This window comes from Amblyomma maculatum, chromosome 4 (assembly GCF_055883805.1).
Source record: "Amblyomma maculatum isolate TAMU_Amacu chromosome 4, ASM5588380v1, whole genome shotgun sequence".
Taxonomy (NCBI): domain Eukaryota; kingdom Metazoa; phylum Arthropoda; class Arachnida; order Ixodida; family Ixodidae; genus Amblyomma; species Amblyomma maculatum.
The window spans coordinates 102,637,732-102,659,121 of NC_139347.1; positions in this window are offsets into that span (position 1 = coordinate 102,637,732).

Genomic DNA, 21,390 nt, shown 5'->3' on the forward strand with positions numbered 1-21,390 from the left:
TTTTCCTCGGCACTGCACTGACCTTGGTGCAAGTGATCTTAATGTTGTGCAGTTAGCTTAGCCTCGACAGTGCCGAGCATCTTAAGCGCTTTGCACGAGTGATAACCTGTAGTGGAAGTGCCTATGGGGATTTTAGTGTTGCTTTCATATTTTTGTAATGTTACAATTAAATTTAAACTCCTTCATTCTAGGCGTGTAGCACGAGGTTCAAGAAAAGCGACAAACTTCCTTCGTCAAGAGCCAGTGTCCACTGCCTGCTGTCCACCTTCATTCACATATACTTGAGAAATTCAAAATTTTGAGCGCAAATTGAAGCGCTTCCCTAATTTATTTAAATAATTAATTTTTTATTGCGAAACCGCAGCCGTTTCTCGTAGAAAGTGCTGCACCGCCGCATCTGGCTACGCTTTTAATCTTGCACTGCCATATCAAGATGGAGAGCGTAGAAATGTTTTCATCTGTTATGTAAGATTTACCGCTCAAAACTGGTCAGTTTCAACCAGCGTCGCCGCTTCTGCTACCATAGCTATCATGGCACCATAACTGTCACCTTCTGCGAAATTTCTATTCCAGTGTACTGCTTTCTTGAACGAAAATTATAACTTCTCTCTTGAAACACATGCAATTGTAAGGGGACGAGTAGTCATGCAAAGCCAACATCTCTACTCGAATGACAAGGAAAGTTTTATTCTAAACGCGTCATTGACTTTTCTGGAATTTACTTTGTCACTAGAAAACGGTGAAATGCAGAAAAAAAAATTATCATATGATACGTCGGCACGAGAAAGAAATTGAAATACACTACAACGATCAACTATTTGATTATCGGTCTTTAAGAATTTATGCCTATCAAAGCAGCAAAACATCTGATCGATTTTAAATGACGCATTCTCCTTAGATTTCTCTATAAATTGCGAGATATAAAAATATACAAATAAACACAATCTGCGCATGTTCACAGCAATTAATATTAAAAATAGAAGCAATTAATTGGCAGAGTGCTGGTATAGAGCTTGCATGGTCTATTGGCGTGCTGAGAGTTTTTTCCAAGCTTTCGCACACAAGCTCAGCTGGAATGCTTTGTGCTCGCGACTATAATAGCTAGCAGACTAATAACGGATGACATAGCAAACCAAACGCAAGAAGAAAATGTCAACTGGTCTGTCAGGTGGTGGCATCAAACGCTTTCTAGTGGCACCTTTCTGGATCGCAGGCTTGCTTCAAAACCAGCTGTTACTAAGTTCATTGTGTCTTGTACTTAGAAGCAACGTCAGTTTGGGCAGTGAAGTCAACATACTCTGACACAGTTGTTCTTACGACCGCCGCATTAGTGAGGTTATGGAATTGACAACATACCTGTGTGGAATAAAGATGCAGCGAAAAGCGAAATGTATGTATTTGGCTTAAATCCAGAGATTCTCTTGTAAGCGCGAAAATTTGGAGCTCTTACGCCGGGAGCATCAGCGCCGAATTATTTCTTTATAGCCATTGTAAGTATACTGTGAGTGAGTTAGACGCCCATAAGTGGGAAGTAGTCGTAATTCTCTACCTAATCGTAATTTCGTTTAATGATGTCAACCGTGTCTACTAGGAAAAAGTACGGTTCTTTGCTGCATGGTGCTGATGCGCGGCGCTTACAGGAGGTACTGCACATTCTGTTTTACATTCTCAAGTACGAAGATAACACACAGTCAGATTGCGAGCTAAGTGCCATAAGCGTCCGCTATGCGCATTGCATGGCACTATTTACCAGGCCTACACATTTGAACTTGGCCGATAAATTTAAACGCTCCAGTCTACTAATCTTCTTCCTGCGCACCAAATTAAACAACAGCACCTGTTCTAGCTTAAATTTATCCCAGCGTTATAAGTGTAGAGACCTACATTACTGTCGCTGCGGCAGCGTCTTCAGCGGTATTGCGCTCCTGAGATCAAGGACGGCAGATTAAAATTCACCCTTCGTCGTATGCACCGTTCTCATGTTCACCATAAGGAAGCAGGAGGAAATCTCGCCGCAGTGGCTGCCGATGCGTGCGAAATGCAAAATACCCTTGTGCGCCTGTGCTGAGGACAGGATGAAATGAGCTAACAGTCGACGAGGCCAAGGAAAGCACAGGGTATTTTTTCGCTATTGACCTGAATTAGTATTCGAATCAGTGTAAGGAGAAAGATAATTAAATGCAAAGTACAAGGGAAAACAAAGCGCCGATGGCGAGAACCGAATCCACACCTCCGAATATCCCGTCTGATGATCTTACCCACAAAGCTGCAGCGACAGCTGACCAAGCTTCCTCCTTCTTGGGTATTAACGTTGTACGTAACCGAACTTTGAGAGTGCTCGCCGCAGCCACCCTCATACAAAGCGGCGGATGTGGAACGTCTTGTGTTACCGCTCGTGTCACATGGCCCGTGCTCGACACGGGAGGGCAAAAGCTGTTCGAGAGCCTTCTTCAGCTACTATGGCTGCAATACTGCCGGAAGTGAGACGAAAGGGGCGGAAAGTGCCACGCCTTTCTGGGCCGACGGCAACAGCAAAGCACCCGACAAAGTACAGGCGCGCAGAGGCTACGGCGGTTCTAAATCCAATCGCAGACTATGTTCAGCACTGCATGATTAAGAATGCTTGCACTTGAAATGCAGCGGTGGCGTAGCGGCAGGACATTCGCCTGGCGTGCAAGAGGGCCGTGGTCCGAATCTCGGTGCCGCGCGATTCCCCCCCACCGTAGAAAAAGTCTGCGTGTCGATAAAATTGCATTAACAAGTGCTGGGTGCGTTCCCATATTCTCGCCCCAGCCGACAACGCACTACTTAATAAGGACAAGATTTCACCGCCTGGTGTAGCTCTCGGCCATAAAGTTCGAATGAACACGCTAGTAACCCCTCGTCATCGTCTCCCCAGTGGCTGAGGAGCATATGACCAACGGGCTGTTAGACCTGTGATGGGAGCAAAGGCTCTCTGGCTACAACAGGTTGCCATCAAAAACCTTATTAAGCCAGTAACGTGTAACGCTCTAACCCATACTAATGGGTCTATTCAGTTAGAGCTAATAAAGAAGAAAGTGGTGTTAAATGAACTTTCATTGGAATAAGCGACATTAGAAGGGCAAATGAAGCGCTTACTGTAATAAGGTGCGGGCGCGAACCATGCAGTTGTGCCTGAAGTACAGACGAGAACTAGAAGTGCGATCATTTATCAGTAAAAACATTCAGCTGCATAAAAAAAGTGTTAGTGGTAATAATTCAGATTAATAAGCGGTGTTGGCAAATTGCGGCTCTCCGACATCCAGTCGATGACCAGGCTGGATTAGATGCCACTCACAACATCACTCACAAGTTTGTGAGGATTACGTCAAAATGACGGAACTCTGAGATGTCCAATGTGAGAAAGACGTGACAGATTACAAAATCGTCCGATTACCAGCAAGGTTCCGGTGTAGCAGCGCTCCTCCCAGCGTGTAATTATTCGCATGACAAGAGAACGTCTGCTAAATTTCTATGAATTGTCCTAATGAATACGCAAAGAATACAATGAATTAAGGTTTATTTTCCTAAGGCACTATACTTTAAATTCAACAACGTATAAAAGAGTAAGAAGCGTTGCTAGGTTTGCAATTAATGTTACATTTTGGTAACGTTAGCGGCTGCGAGGGTACGCCGACGGCGGTAGGACGAGAGAATAATATGGATGGCGGACTGTACAAAACAGGTGATTCCATGGCTTCTTCCTACTTTTCAAGTGTCGTCGAAAATGAAGTTCTTGTGCAGAGGTGGTTAGTTCTAAGAAAACTCTGATTGAAGATGGAGAAGGCTAGTCTTGCAGTCATCAAAATTGGTAAAAACACTTGCCACGAAAATTGACTAAGACAACTTGCTCATTTAAGTCAGTGTTCTTGATCGATACTTGCTATCGATGACAAGAGCCACGCATGAGAGCTAAGTAATCTGCAGTTTTTCTGTTTTTGTTTTTGTATTTTTTTAGAGAATACAAAATGACCACGAAGGTCACACAACTACGACACCAAAAAGGAAAGATGGCAGGTACAGTATGGCAGGTGGCAGCCGCTATGCAGGAGCTCGCGGCCGCATGTGCGCAGTGCGAGACACAAGAGTCAACATGACCCGCAACCATGGACTCCTCGTGCAAGTCACGGTGGCAATTATTCGTATGCTTCATAACCAGTGAACGATACCCACATGGGGCTAAGCTCTTGATATCGCATTGCTGTTACTGCTGCTCCATGCCGTTCATGTTCAGTAGTAGATGCTGATTGTTGAGCATGTGTCAGCTGCAGAAACTGTGATGTTTATACTTTGTTTGGTTTGTTCACAAAAAAAGAATCATTTTATTTATTAACATTGTTATAGTGACCGAGGAAATAACGAGCTTGTTCTAACAGGGCATAGTTCAGAGACAGTAGAGGCACGACTGGGCAGAGATGTGTATTGTGTTGTATATTGCGCAGCAGGTAGTAATAGTGTTGGTAACGCGTAGTTGAACGGTCTCTCTGAAGTTGTCCTAATGACAATACCAGTTGTTGGGCGAGTTGGTGTGCACGGAGATCCATAACAACAGCGCGACAGACGGGACGTGGACAACATAGCGCTCTGTGTTGTCGTCCTTTCTTCCACGTCCCGTCTGTCGCGCTGTTGTTATGGATTGTCCTAATGCATGCGATTGTTGAAGGGTGTCCTCAGGGAAGGTCAAGGAAATGCTAAAGCCAGGTGTGTGGTGTGGCGGGTGAGCTGGTGGATGAGCTCAATTTATGTGTACCAAATTTGACAAGGGGCCCAATGGAGATATGTGCAAATTATCGCGAAGGTAGATGGTTGTGCTAATTTTTCAGTGCCCTTATGGCTAGAATTAATTTTGTGTATATTGTTTCCAACTATTTTCTCTTTTTACGTGTAATTTTGTAGTTCTTCATCCCCTTAAGACGTGTCTAACATGTACACGCTCTTTCAATATAAAAGGGAAAGTCCAGTTTGCCCAAAACATAATTTTTTTGGTTATTTGCTGAAATTGTCTTTTTGAATAACAAATGCCAAGAAGCAAATTAAACGGAAAACAGGTAAAGGTATACTTGTCACGCTTGGGTATGATGCGATGAATTTTTAAATATTTGTAATGTTGCTGCATATACCGCTTTCAAGCTGTGGAGCATTCCCCTTGAGATTGTTGAATGCATTAAATTTACAATAACCTATATTCACATATCCCCTCAACAGCGCATATATAATATTTTCACTTAATTTTCTGTCAATGAGAAGTTTTGAGTCATTCGGCAATCATTCTGGGCACATGCGGTCTGCAGTTTTATTATTCATGCACCTGTACACCATTCTCCTTGCAGCAACTACAGCATTTAGAACCGAGAAATATGTCTATTAGTATACTCCCTGACGACATTGTGTATCTGATATGTGAGCACGTCATACGCCCGAAATGTTTTGTAGTCAGATAGCTTCGATATTGTCAAGGTCAAGTGTGCTTGCATGCATGCTGCCGCTTTTGCAATAGGAACACCAGGAAGAATAAAACTGTCTATACAGAATAGGAGTGGATAATAGAAATACTTAGAGTTATTGACATTCCGGTGGAAATCAAGACGAAGAAAGGGTCATGAACAGGGCATATAGTGCGAAGGAGGATAACCGATGATCGCTACGGGTAACAAATTGGTTTGGTTTGGTTTGCGGGGTTTAACGTCCCAAAGCGACTAAGGCTATGAGAGACGCCGTAGTGGAGGACTCTGGAAATTTCGACCACCTGGGGTTCTTTAACGTGCACTGACATCGCACAGCACACGGGCACCTTGCTTTTCACCTCCATCGAAAAGCGGTCGCCGAGGCCGGGATTCGATCCCGCGTCCTTGGGAACAGTAGTCGAGCGCCGTAACCACTGCGCCACCCCGGCGGGGCAAGGGTAACAAATTGGATACTAAGGGAATGAAAGCGTAGCAGGTGGGAACAGAAGGTCCCGTGGGCGGATGAGATCAAGAAGATCGAAGAGGTCAAGTGTATGCACCTAGCAGAGGACCGGGCTAATTTGAGGAATATGGGAGAGGCTTTCGCCCTGCAGTGGGTATATTCCAGTCGAAGATGTAATGAGTAACATGGCAGAAAAAAAAATGGAGGCATTAAGGTGCACTCACAAATGAACCTACTGCCCTCACCCACCCTCATGGGCTGCAGTCTTTCTCCGAAAAAAAAAGTTCAAGTTCATTCATTCACTGATTGGTTCCTGATTCTAGTATCACATCTAGACTCTATAATTCCACCGTTTTCTGTTTAAGCATATTTACCACACAGCTTGTGACCACAGCCAATGCACCAGGCTACATAGCGATAGCGGGGCAGGGACAACGAGTTGAGTCTAGATGGCCGCAGTCGTGGCCGAGTGGTTTGGGCGCCCGTCTCGACTGCGGGAGGTGGCCAGTTCGAAACCCACCGCCGGACACCCACCGGTAAAATGGGTACAAGCGTCCCCCGGCCCGGCGCCCGGCTCTCTCAGGGGTGTGCGTTTGGAAGAGGCTCTGGTAACGCTGCTGTGCTCCTTAGTGGGCTTAGAGTTTCGAACAACTAATGACCTGCAAAGGTCGGGTTCTCACAGGTCAGGTAGGGCTAAAAGAAAACAAACTGGGTGTGGGCAGCAGTCACAAGGGATTCCAGCACTAAAAAAGGGCCACATAATGGGCTGTTGCCGCGCAAGGCGGACTTATTGTTGTCCGATGGCGGAACGAATCACTGCCACATCGGCGCCACTATTTGGGCCTTGACCCCTTTTCCCAAGCATTTCACCCCAGAAGAGCCGAGCACCAGGCCGGAGGAAAGCTTGTACCCATTTAAAAACCGGTGGGTAACCGGCGGCACCAGGAATCGAACCCGGTACCTCCCGAATGCAAGGCGGATGCTCTACCACAGCACTTCAGGTGAGGGTCAAAGGAAGTACCTTTGCAAGACAAACAGAACCACCTTTGCAGGCTGCGAGGTTCGAAACTGGGTTTGGGCCCACTGCGGAGGAGGGGCGCGCAGCGGGGTTTACGGAGCTTCTCCCAAACGCACACCCCTGGAAAAGCCGAGCGCCAGGCCGGGGGACGCTTGTACCCATTTTTACCGGTGGGTGTCCGGCGGTGGGTTTCGAACTAACCACCTCCCGCAGCCGAGACGGGCGCTCTAACCACTAGGCCATGAATCCAGTAAGTATTCACTGTCTTCTGCAGTTCACCCTTGAAACGGCGATTTTAAAGTAAGGGGGAACCATGCACAAAAAGTAGAGCATTCAGTACCTGGTGGTTCTGGTGATCAAACACAGCACTTCCTCAATGCGAAACGTATGATCTCAACATACAACTCTATACAGTACCCAAAGGAAGAAAAAAGGCACAGATGGGCTGACGTCCTTCTGCAAAAGAAAGAGGAGGGAACCGCAGAAAATATAGACGAAGAAAACAGATGCCCGGGTATGGTAACCACAGATCTTTTGTGAGGCGCTGAAGAGATTCGTGTAGAAAAACGTACCACTCTTTAACGTAATGTATCATACCATCCAGTCACTAATGAAATCGCTGAAGAATCAGGTCAACCTTAGATTTCAGACAATAATATCACGTGGCAGGCGTCCCTAAGGATAACTTAAACAGGCGCCATTTTCGAACTATCCATCAGGAAATAAAGATGCTGAGCTCTGCCCTGAGGTCCATGTCGGTGTAAATAAAGTCTGCTAAGATCCAAGGGATCCAGGTCGACGGCTGAGGGGGAGGACATGGTTGGGACAGAGCTTCGCCTCGGATTCTCACCAACCTTTTGACGGGTGCAATAAATGTTATTTCTCTCTCACTCTCTCACTCACTCAATATGTGAAGAATATAACCAATCGGTATATAGGTACATAGCCCTGATATATAAAAAAGCATTTTACACAGCCGAACCCTGACTAGTCATGTAGGAATTACGGAAAACAAGGTATGAAAGAACAGCATAGAAAAATACTTGGATATGTATAGCCGCTGCAAAACAATTATTATCCACAATATAATCGCAGTATGTTCCAAGAAGAAGGTGCGTCAAGCGGAAAAACACAGTCTGTCTGGTGTTGTTGATTGCGTGTTTACAGGAAGTGTTAAGAGACCTGTGTTAGGAAGAGTTGGGGTAAGAGTTCATAGAGAGTACTTTTGTAATCTCAATTTCGCCGATGACATTTTCTTGCTGTGTAGTTTAGCTGACAAATCGGAAATCATGATCAATGACACAGATAGGCAAGGCAAAGTGGTGACTCTAAAAATGAAAATACAAAAAAAGTACAGTCTCACAAACGTTCGGTTTGGATTATGGGTTTAACGTCCCAAAGCGACTCAGGCTATGAGAGATGCCTTAGTGGAGGTCTCCGGAAATTTCGACCTGACATTGCACAGCACATGGGCGCCTGACTTTTCGCCTCCATCGAAAAGCGGCCACCGTGGCTGGGATTCGATCCCGATCCTACGGCAGTGTAGTCGAGCGCCCTGGGGCAGTCTCCCAAAGGTATACATCAGTTTGCTTAACGTAGTGAGGCATCAACTGTGGTAAGCCAATGCATCTGCTTAGGGCAAATAGGCACCTCAAATAATGACCACAAAACTAAATAACTGAGAATAACTTGGAGTAGATCACATTCGGTAGGTTTTAAGATATTAACGCGAAGGCGTTCGCTATTTTCACAGATTTCTGTCCGCAGACCGTGTCCGCAGACCGCGTCTGCAAAATCGGGTCCGCAGCAGTTGCGGGTAAATCAGGAATAGTAGGGGTATAGTGCCAGTATATTTCTAGGCACTATAGTAGGGGTTATTGAGTGATGTCAGTCGATAGAGGCTGACATAATGTAGCTGCAGAAAAAAACATTTAGGCCAATAAGTTAATTAGGTAATTAATTAAAATTACTGGTTCACAGGAAAGGAAAGGCGCAGTATCTGCCATACTTGTTCTGTGGACACCTGACCCGCGCCGTCAGGGAAGGGAGGAAGGCGGGAGTGAAAGCGGAAAGAGAGAAACGGGCGCCGTAGTGGATATGACGTCAAGAATGTCACATCACGCAACCGAAAGTAGAGCTGAAAAAGGGCATAGGAAGAGATTGGCGCGCAATTTGAAAAAAAAAAAATAATAATATCTACCTCACATTAGTTCACATCTGTTTACCCCTTTTAGTCTTTGGCAATTTGAAAGTGCCAAAGACTAAAAGGAGTAAACAGAAGTGAACTAATGTGAGGTAGAGATGTGAGGTCACGCAGCCGGAAGTAAAGCCGAGAAAGGTCCTAAGAGGGGATGGGCGCGCAATTTGAAAATCATAAATAATAATTGGTTCACAGGAAAGGAAAGGCGCAGTAACTGTCACACTAGTTTCTGTAGACACCTGAACCGTGCCGTACGAGAAGGGAAGAAGGTGGGAGTGAAAGAAGAAAGAGAGAAAGGGGAGCCGTAGTGGAGGGTTACAGTGTGATTTTGACTACCTGGGGACCTTTAACGTGCGCTGCCATCACCCAGCATACTGACGCCTCTTCATTTCGCCTCCATCGAAACGCAGCCGCGGAAGTCGGGATCGAACCTGGGTACTCCGGCACCATCAATTTGAAAGTACCAAATACTAAAATGGGCAAACAAGAAGTGAAGTAAGCTACTAGAAGCAACCAGAAGCAACCAACAGCTGCATCAGTGCTATCGCATTACTCCAATGTAGGGGAGAGAGATCGAGGTGGTGAATGATGGCAGTTCCTGGCCCTACGGGGCTGGGACGGTAGATCAACGCCGCTTGCGGTGGGGGCTAGACAGCAACCAAATTTTATCTGTTGTAGGCCGTCATTGCATCCGCCACGTCTTCTGTGGTGCACGACGGTTGTTGTTGCGGCGCGCGTCATCTCCCTCATCTTTTTCCTTTCTTCTCTACATCCGCTGTCCGCGAGGCAGCGGAGGTGCCCCACAGGGGTGGTGCAGTGGCAAGACGCCCGACTACTGTGCCGGAGTACCCGGGTTCGAACCCGACCTCGGCGGCTGCGTTTCGATGGAGGCGAAACGAAGAGGCGTCCGTGTGCTGTGCGTTGTCAGCGCCCGTTAAAGATCCCCAGGTGGTCGAAATTACTCCGTAGCCCTCCACTACGGCCCCTCCTTCTCTCTTTCCACATTTACTTCCACCTTCCTCCCTTCCCTTACAGCACGGTTGAGGTGTCCTCGGTAAACAAGTGAGACAGTTACCGTGCCTTTCCCTTCCTATAAATAAATCATGCAGAGGAGGTGGCTCAGCGAGCCAGTAGCAGGCCCGTGCATTTTCTTTTCCTTCTTCCTACAGCCACAACAACAACTTCAATGTACATTCTGCAGTGCTCTTTAATTTTTTGGAGCGAAGGCTAAACTACTGTAGGTTTTCGAGCCGTCGGCGTGTTACCGTGGTACCGTGGAAGACGAAGAAGACGAAGAAGTCGAGGGAGGCGGTAGCTGGCAGTTATGGCCGAGCACTAACTGAACGTAGGGCTTCGTGAGATTACGTTTTGCACTCGGGCCTCCCCATTCATATGGGAGGAAGATAACACAATCAGCCTGCCGAAACCCTCGCATTCACGTTATGCTAGGCCACGCAGGCAAGTTCATACGGCTCTGTTAAAGCGGGGCTTTATATGTTGGCTGGTAGCTTACGCTATCGCGTCATCGCGAAGGTGGGAGTGAAAACAGAGAGAAATAGATAGAGAAACAGATAGAAATAGCCGTATTTTAGGGCTTCACCGCCGCGCAATAGAGTCTTTCGCTTCATCGCAATTTAGTGGTCAAAATGCCCTCTATGGCATGGAGTAAACTACTATGTGGAAAAAAGGAATGTCTCTACTTTCAAGCCGAACCTAAGCGTATACCCATGCAGACTTCTTTCGCGTAACTCCAGGTTTAACCACAAGCTAAAATCCAGCTAATTGTTTGATGGCAGTTTATCATTATACCACACCAGAAAAGAACTTCCGGGGACTATTGTAACTACATAAAGGTATATGATAGCTGCACGTTAAAGGTACTCACCTATGGAAGTGAACTGGGTCGGGAAAGCGGGCTATTCATCAGTGAACGGAAAACGTAGCGCAGTAATAAGAGGGCACACGAGCGAGACAGGACCAGCGCTGTCAACTAAAGGTTTTTTCCGCATCCGGAGAATATATAAGCACATCTGACTGTGCGAAAGGAACGAGGAACGTAGAAAGAAAGACGAGGACTGCAACGTGCCGTCCACGCCAAGAAATAAAGCTCTTTCCTTGATAATGCTACAGACGGGTCAGTGACGCATTCTACTGCGCGTGCTATCTAGGAAAATTACACAATTTCCCTGGTCCCGCTGTTAGGGGAGCAACACAAAATGATAGGCGTTTTGTAAGGGGGTTTCGCTTTACATTTGTTACACTGAGCTAATATTTTCGTTAAAAAAGTCAGTATCAAAACAGACCGCATACTGTAAGAGAGACAGCTTGGTCCGGTCACTCTTACTGTTTGCTATCTGTTTTGATTCTAAGTCCTTTTGCAAAAATATACACCAGAGAGACCACAAGCAAGCAATAGTAAACTAAAGTTACCTGTTAGTTATCCATCGATACCAACGCTGAACACTTCCATGTTATGTTCCTGCAGGCACAGACTCAATTATCCGACAGGTTAGGATAATTGGTTGACACGAAGGGAAAGACGCAGTATCTGTCACATTTGTTCTGTTGACATCTGGTTCACAGGAAGGGAAAGGCGCAGTATCTGTCACACTTGCTATGTGGACACCTGAACCGCGCCGTAAGGGAAGGGATGAAGGTGGGAGTGAAAGTGGAAAGAGAGAAGGAGGAGCCGTAGTGGAGGGCTACGGAGTAATTTCGACCACCTGGGGATCTGAACCAGCCGTAAGGGTAAAGAGGAAGGTGAGAGGGAAAGTGGAAAGGGAGGAAGAGGAGCCGTAGTGGAGGGCTACGGAGTAATTTCGACCACCTGATGATATTTAACGTGCACTGACATCGCACAACACTCGGACGCCTCTTCGTTGCGCCTCCATTGAAACGCTGCCGCCGACAGTCGGGATCGAACAGGTACTCAGTAGTCGGGCATCTTAACCACACTCCACCACCACGGCGGGGCCGGGTTAGGCCCATGTGTTAGGTTGCGAGCCTCCGGCCGCCCCGGTTCCCCCTCCTCCCCTTGCTCTCTGACTTGGTCCCTCTCTTTTGTGTGCGTCCGGCGGGACACCCGCGGTGAAAGAATGGCCGTCGCCGGAGCGCTGAGTTTTGCGTCGAGGGGTGCGACTAGAACGGACCCTCGCGAGCCCTTCTGTTTCTGAGAAGTGTGTTTTATGGCCCTCGAAGATGCGGCGCGCAGATGCCCCAGAAATGGAGACGGGATGGGGACCGCTACTACCGCTACTGATCCTTAGACCGCACTTGTGGCTCCTGCTGCGCGATGCTTTTGTTAGTTGAGTGCTTTTCCGTGTCGGTCCGAGGGGCTGTAGCCATGTGTTTAGACATCCGACAGTTTCCAGCAAACGCGTGGTGCGGGAAAATAAAAACAACTTCGATAGCCCCGACACGCCATTGGCCTATTTGAGTTTGACTAAATTCCCGGATTGGCTACCAGAAGTAGGACTGTGATTGATGCATAGGAGGTGCCCCAGAAACCTGGGAAAACTGATTTAAGGGGATGTTTTGGCGCGAAACAGAGGGGAGCGTGCCGGGTCTCGGTCGCCTCTGGCCTGTCATCGTTTCAACTGCCTTTCTTCATCTGCCTTGTACGTCTTTGGCCCTGTCTTTAATGAACGGCCTTTATATTCTAGACTTCTTCAACTAGCAGTGTGACCGGACGAGCGGACGAAGGAGCTTGGCGCTCTTCGTTCGACACTATACAATCACGAACATCCTATTGATCACTTCAATGTCATTGTGATCACATCAAGGGGCATCACCTGGCGTAACGCAATTTAACTCCATGGTTCTGAGTAAATGCTAAGGAGAAATTCAGCAATTTCTCTTTCTCCTAATGACTCACCTACGGACAGTAAACATAAGGAAAATGCAAATTGTTCCCGATAAACTGGCGACAACGCAGTGAGCCAAGAAAAGGAAAAGAAAATAGTGGGTGAAACAATTAACAGCACTTCAATGAAAATTTAACCGAAATGAAGAAACAATGGGCATGTGGAGGACATAGAAGGTAGAGGCAAGATATACGACGGCCATTAAGGGTTATTGACTAGGTTCCAAACGAAGGCAACCGTAGCAGCTGACGCACGACAAGGCTATTTCGAAGCCCGCAGGAGAGGGCTGTTTTGCAGTGACGATAATGAAAGATATGAAATGAGCGCTGTTTTTTTTTCTAGGGGGGGGGGGGAGATATTAATTAACGCACTGTAACTCATTTCAGTGTTCGCTGGGAACCCCAACCGAGCCACGAGGGAAGGCAAAAACATGGGAGAGAGAGGGATAAGGAGAGAGGGGGAGATGTAGTGTAGCGCTGCTGAACCATTTCGGCCACAAAGGCGTTTAATGTTCAGTGAAATCATGCGGGTGCCCTTTGTGTTTGACCTAGACATATAGAATGACGGTGGATTTCGCTCGATTCGGCCAAATGGAATTTGGTGCACTTGTACTTCGGCTTTGGCTTTGAGTCAGGCATAAAAAGTTGTAATCTACTTCATTGTGTAAACGTGGGCTCGATTTCCAGCTTATCAAGTGTTGCACAAGCTCTGCTGCTTCTGCTACTTTGTGGCTTCAGAGGGATAGACATCGGCGTAATCGGTGAAAGGGGGCTGTCATATGCGTTCGATTCACATCTCGAAAGTTCTGTAGAAGTTGACAACGGCTTGAGGGGGAAACAAAAATACATATGTAAAGTAGTTCATGGGGCTTTGGCACCAGGACACAAAAACTTGAGGGACACTTACGAGGGACACTTACGGGGAGTCTTGTGCAGGTATCCATCTAAATGCTGGCATCTCATACTGCTTTTTAACCCATTTAACGTAATCGACTGCGCGGCCCTCGGATAAACACGAAGAAACTGTTGCTGCCGGTTGCATTTCTAGATGTTTTCCGTTTCGAAGCAGTCGGCCTATGACTGAGGTACAGCTCAGGCCGCTAAAGCAATAATAACAACCGCATTGTCCTACCTCCTCTTCCATCCGGTAAACATGTCATCGACTCTGTTTTCCTACATGCGGACTTTGCTATGCGTCCGCACCGGGCAGATTTCCTGGTGTGTATGGTAGGCATGAGAGAAAGAAATTCTACCTGAGAATTACAAGTCTCTCGTATTACAATGGTCCCATGCAAATAGACGCGATCCAATGTAAAGCTTGTGTCACGAAGAGAACCATCGGTTAAAAGGTGCCATTATAATGTAATTCTCGAGGCGATAGAATTAAAACTGAAGGATTTTTAGCTTACCGAGCGACTGGAGGATCCACGGAACTCCAAGCATATCGGGGAGTCCCGTTGATTTCAGCCGATATGCAGATGTCAATTGGAAAGCGAATGAGAACGCTAAGCTGAGATGTTCTGTCCATTTGCTCGATGAGTCGGCGTTAGTGATGCTGCACATCAATTGACCGTGTGTAGTGTTTATAGCCACCTCCTGTTGTCCTCTGTCTCCGATGCAACCTCATTGGAATAGATGGACATGTTCGTATCGGACATGCCCACCTGACGCACAACTTCATTCTTAGGAAAAACGAAAGGCCGATATGTGAACGACGTGGAGAAGAAGTCACTATAAACCACATTTTATTCTCCTGCATGAAGTTCGAGAAACTGAGAGAAAAATATTTTACACACTTCTACAGAAAGCAAATTCCATTTCACCCTGCCTTGCTCCTCCGAAAGGATGCAATTGTCGACACATTCAGTGTTTTTAAATTTTAAAAGAGGCAATGCTCCTAAACAAGTTGTAATGTCCTTGATGTCTGTAGTTCGTATTCCTAACATAAACACAATACATCTCGTGTTTGGCGCATGATAGCCTTAGTTGCTTATGCACCATTAAACCCAACACAACACAACAACACAACGCATTGGAAATACTCGTTGGCATTGTGTTATGCCGAGCTGTGAGTATTTGCAGCAGTTCGAGTATACAGAACGGCCAGGTATTATAGCATATGCGGGTAAGCTGCGGCACACTGCAGCGTGCGGCAGTGTGTAAAGCTATGTCAACTAATTAATATGTATGCTTTACCAAGGGGTGCTTATGGTAAGGGATCATGATAGGCACCAAGCACGCTTTCGCCGAAACCAAGCCAAGCGCTATGGGCCTTTTTCTCGTAATTTTTCACTAGTCCCGATAGGGTTGCTGCTGTATGGTTTTCGTGACTACAGTGCGTTTAATGATAGATCAAAATGTATGATTTTGGTTGAAAGCATGGCTATCTTGCTCTACTCGAGCCGATATGATGTGTTAAGGGGAGACTTTATTTGCGTATATGAGCAGATTCATCAGGCCGCACACAGAGAAGTAGAGAAGTCTTGCGTGTATAGATTATGAGACCTCATAGACACACTATAATAACGTCATGCTTCTCACGGCTTCACACACTTCCTAAGGCGTTTTCCAGCACGCCGAGATTGGTTTTGTGCATTTTCTGCACTTTAGCTTCCGGCAGACTGTTATGTTAAGCTACTCGTGTTATTTTCTGACTCCTGCATGATTGCTGTTTGGTTGTGGGGAAGTTGAGGGAAGGACCATTAAAAATCATAACATGGGTGGGAGCTTTTGAACTTTTATTAACTGTTTGTTACTTACCAGGGATTTGTTATTTGCACATGCTCGCCACTGTAGTATCGTCCTACTAGCGAACCGCCATTTTGTTGCCTGCTTAGGAGACGTTCAGTCAATAGGAACGGGCGATAACTATTCGAAATAGGCCGGTTAGGTCCTTTCACGGGAAATATCCGAAGATACTACGCAAGAGGTTGTACACCCCCTACGAATTAAAATCTGTAACACTTTCTTTGACGTGGAGGAAACTGGGGCTAGAAAATGTTAACTCAAAGCACCATGCACACTCACTAGGGTGGCCGAGTCGATTGTAGTGTTAAGCTCGCATTACAGTGTTCGTGTCCGACACGGAGAGCTCTGCTTGATGACCACTGCGTCTCGACTGCAAATATTGTGCCAAAAATTATGTGCATTGGTGCTCCTGCTTACGTCTTCATCAGAGGCTGGACAATAAACCTAGACCACTTCCTATTGCGTCTTTTCGCGCGTCACCGTTTTCAATTAATGTTACAACTCAGTGTGTATATATATATATATATATATATATATATATATATATATATATATATATATATATATATATATATATAGGGTGCCCAAGCTAACTTTAGCCAAGTGTTAAAAAAAATGTAATGTTTCATATAGGCCAGAATAACCACCTGTATACAGCTTCGAGACATCTGATGCACCACAGGCAATTTTTTGTTTTGCAATAAAGTAATTAGTAATTAAGATAATTTTTCTAATTTATTAACAATTGCCTTTAGAGATCGAATGCGATTTGCAGATTTGGAGAGAATCTTCTCAAACCATCATTCCACCCATTTTCGACAAAGAAAGGTTCACGTGTATCGTTTTTCCAAGCCTTAATGTTCGCGAAATAAAATATCACGTGACTGGCGCACTTTGATAGATAGATAGATAGATAGATAGATAGATAGATAGATAGATAGATAGATAGATAGATAGATAGATAGACAGACAGACAGACAGACAGACAGACAGACAGACAGACAGACAGACAGACAGACAGACAGACAGACAGACAGACAGACAGACAGACAGACAGACAGACAGACAGACAGACAGACAGACAGACAGACAGACAGACAGACAGATAGATAGATAGATAGATAGATAGATAGATAGATAGATAGATAGATAGATAGATAGATAGATAGATAGATAGATAGATAGATAGATAGATAGATAGATAGATAGATAGATAGATAGATAGATAGATAGATAGATAGATAGATAGATAGATAGATAGATAGATAGATAGATAGATAGATAGATAGATAGATAGATAGATAGATAGATAGATAGATAGATAGATAGATAGATAGATAGATAGATAGATAGATAGATAGATAGATAGATAGATAGATAGATAGATAGATAGATAGATAGATAGATAGATAGATAGATAGATAGATAGATAGATAGATAGATAGATAGATATTGCCGATGCATGAAATACGCCTAAGGTGCCCCACTTAATTTCTGCATTTCTTTGTGGCTTTTCAGCGATAGGGCTTGTAAAGGACGGGTTTGTATGGTTCCTATAACTAACGCGCGCTGTTTATTTTTGTAGCGTAGCACAGCAACTACTTTGTCGTGCAACATAGAGCTCCAGTACGGTGAGAGAAATAATGGGATTTTACACCTTGCGGCGCGATGCCATCTTTGAACACCATGCAGTTAATCTACCTATGTGCATCTGTTTAGAGCGAACAAAGCCTTCAAGCACTATGCCAGCACGATGCGAGGTAGAATTCCGAGGTTTTGAACCATGTCAGGATCGAGCGGACGAAAAAATACTTTTTCGAACAAGCTTTGGCGTGAAGCAGGCGAAGATGTTACGATACGCATTGAAATACGTTTTAACGGGGAAGCGGTTAAAGCCCCATTTTCTAGAATATCCTTCATCGACACTTAGAGCATAAACTCATTAGCATGCCTCTGGCAAGTGCTAGTAGGCAGGTGCGTTGGGAGCACACTGATTGGTCGGCGAGTGGTATGCTTAAGTAGCTTAAGTGTCCCCAGAGTATTTAAGAAATAATCTCAGGCATTTTAGAAAACCATTAAAACAATTTCCCTGTAGCGTTAAGTCCCAAAATGCTAATTTCGTACTGACCGTGCTTTCCGGGGTTGAATAATGATGCAACACTGGCATTTGAAACAGGCGGCAACAGCCACTCGCACAAAGGAAAGCAGAGATGATTTTTTTATGGCGATGACAATACTGCGCCAGGTTTCGAGCCATTGCGTGGTCCCGGTGGAGGCCACGGTTGACCTTGAACAGTCGAGGAGGAGGAGGAGCAGAAGAAGAAGAAGAAGAAGCAGAAGACAAGTAGCTGACCCTCTCGCGTAACACTCTTAAAGAATGAGCTTAAGCGTCCCCAATAATGTAGCACTTTACACTTACAGGGCGTGATAGGGGAATAATGCAGGCACAAGAATCTTCCGCAGTTGCCATCGCAATTCAACTAGGGTTACCCAGAGTGAAACCACAACTATTTTTACTATTTTTTTCCTGCTTTTTAATGTTATGTAATAATTTAATAGGGAGAATAGTTAGAAAGCAGAAGAAAAAACAACCATATGTCGTCGGTGGGTCCGAACGACGACCTTCGAACTTTGTGTCTTGTCCTCTACCGACCCAGCTGACGACAGCCGCTATGGAGGAGGGTGGCAGTAATGAACACTCTCTTAGTTCCCCGACACTTGATGTTTTGAGGTAAAACAAGCGGTTGTAACCATCTTGTTCACTTTCGACCCTCGACTTTACAATCACTACTTCTCACGTGGGCGCAAAGCGCATGTTCTCCTTCGGCAACAATGCGTTCGCTCGTACGTAAACACATGCAAACAGAATATGCCCGCCATCTTCAAGCTATCCCTGAAGGTTCTGTAGGCCAGGTCATAAACGCTAGCGCAGCGGTATTTTGCATTCTTTCTATGAACTCTACCTGACCTGTACGTTTTATATAGGGCACGTGCTCCACAAATGGCCGGAAACGTTACCATTGAGATGGCTTCGGAGGCTAGTGTGTTGGCTGGCTCAACCTGCTGGGCTTCTGGCAGATTCAAATTTGCCCTTAAAAGCTTAAATCGTGGGTTCCCTACTGATGCCGTTTCTATTAGGTATTTACGCTTAGTGCTCAAATTTCAAGGCAGATGTTTTTCTTTACGTTTCCAATGGGTGCCCTCACACTTCGTTCTCATATATGTCACGAAGTGGCCAAAATTCTCATCTAAAAGCGCTCTCAGGTAATTCTCTCTATCTCTCCCTCTCTATCAAGACGAAAAGAGATTGTTCAGAGAAATAGTGCTCAATCATTTGAGTACCCTATGAGTTTTGCCCCACAAGTCACTAAGCCCAATGAACTAAAAAGTTACTAAGTTGCTGGATGGCAGTCACGCGAAGGTCTACTCGTACACCTGTCTGGATGTGTAGGACTAGCCCTGCTTCGTCTCTCTTATGTTCCGCATTTGCCATGTTCGGTGACACAGAGCAATATATTATGTGCTGTCCTGAGTACAGGGCGGAGAGGTAGGTATTATTAACTCCCTTCACAAAAGATGAGCCCCTCCCAGTTCACTTCAGGAGATGGCCTACTCCCCTGGGAACCAGACACGTAGAAAAGAGGCTGCAGTCCTGGCATCATATGGTCACAGCTAGAGTGGGCTATGTATAAGGGTGTCCATTTTCGCACACACACACACACAAAAAAAACGATTTTACACATTTTCGTGCTCCAACATGTTCACGAAATATTAGGTAAACAGCGATGCTTTTCCCGATTTCAAGAAACATTCCGCCCGCTTAACCACTCTGCCCCAATCTGCGTGGCCAAGACGCAACCGACAGATTTCTGTGCTCGCCGATGTAGACTTTTTTCGCGATGAGAGTAACCTCTAGTTGCTAAAAGCAAATCTCACTACAATGCAGGTGTAAAAATTATGGACTTTTGGAACAAAGCGACTATAGACTAGTTCAAGCTAACAAATTTCCCCTTGGCATTCTATCAGCTGAGGTATTTCCAATGACTGAGTAGTTCTTATATGGAAACCGAAATGATGTGCATTTAGCTGATTATGTGTGTTATCAAGGATGTGCCAGAAGGCAGTGATCATGTTGTGTGAATATAATGCCCCTCAACAGACAAGGCTCTTTACTGCTAGTAATTATTAAATAAAAGAACGCGGAATTTGCGGAATATTTTCAGTCTCGAACATAGCACTAAATGTTACTTTCGTTAAAAAATTCAAATAAATTATCATATCTTTTGATGTTTAGATTAGAAAATCCTATTTTGAGAATATTTCCACGAAACATGCGTATTCTTTCTTATTATCAAGATGAAAAATAGCACCTGATTCGTAACCCCGAATTCGAAAAAATATAAATCTTGAGAGACAAACAAAGTTGTAATATTGTGATGATTATTATGACGAGTTTGTGCTTCATGGTATAGATTCGTCGGGCCTCTCGTATATGCCTGATTTGTAGACTTAATTTAACACTTCTTAATTGTCGGTACGGTGGAACAATTGCCGGCAGAATATGTAAAGCATCCTACAGTATGCTAACTCGACTTCAAGTAAACTCTAAGTGAGTTGGATCCCACTCCAGGCTACTTTGATCAGATGACAATGCAAAAAAAAAAAAGAATCTGAAAGTGTCTTTTGAGTAGTAAAATACATAATGGCAAAATATAAACTATGATAAGTTGGTCCAAAAACAATTCCTTTTATTCTAAGGCAACACATTTGTTGACGGGTTTCATTTTTTTATTCTAATGTCAAATTTAAAAGTTCTGCATGAACCCTATAATTTATAATCAGTTTTTAAAAATTGCACCTGGCTACCACTGGCCAAACATCGTGGCGAAACCTCACCGCACTAACTTGGCCACCTCTGTCAGTTGATGTCCCCTGAGACTTATTAGTGGGCACTCTTATAATGCACCAAAAAAAAATAAATAAAAATAGCGCGGGATGGTCGATGATCGATGAAATGCAGTCACGGCCTGTTAAATGATTTTTGTCGCGTGCCGGTGAGTGCTGAATTAAAAAGAGCGATATTTCATCGCCTTATTTTCGGTGTTGTTGAAGCTGGCAGAAACGTTTTTGCACTGCGACGACGACTGATGAAATACCAATTGTTCGTCGAGCACTCCATATTTTTTGTAAACAGTCTTTCAGTGTCCCTTTGCGAGTTTTTAAAACATTCTTTATGACATTATCTGCGTACTTGCTTTTTTTATAGACTTTTAAAAAAAAATATTTGAATTTAATTTCTGCGAGCGTTGCATGCTTTCTCCCTGAGGTATCATACGGCTGAAAATTAAGGAGGAAATTAGTTTTGTCCAATGGTTTGTAGTGTAAGGTACGTCCCTCCATAGAAAGCTATTCTTTAGGTGCCCATGAATCGGGCCGACCTGCTTTGCGCTTGTTCTCTTCGGTTAGCTGTATTAGGAAAATGTAATAGGAGAGTTTCCTAATTCGGTCCGGCAACACTGGTCGCCGACGCCATCCGCCATTAGCTTGGCGACGAACGCCGCTGCTCACCTAGCGTCCGCGTTCTCCCTTGCTGGGTTGATCCTATTTGTACCGTATAACTCCTCTTCGCTAGCA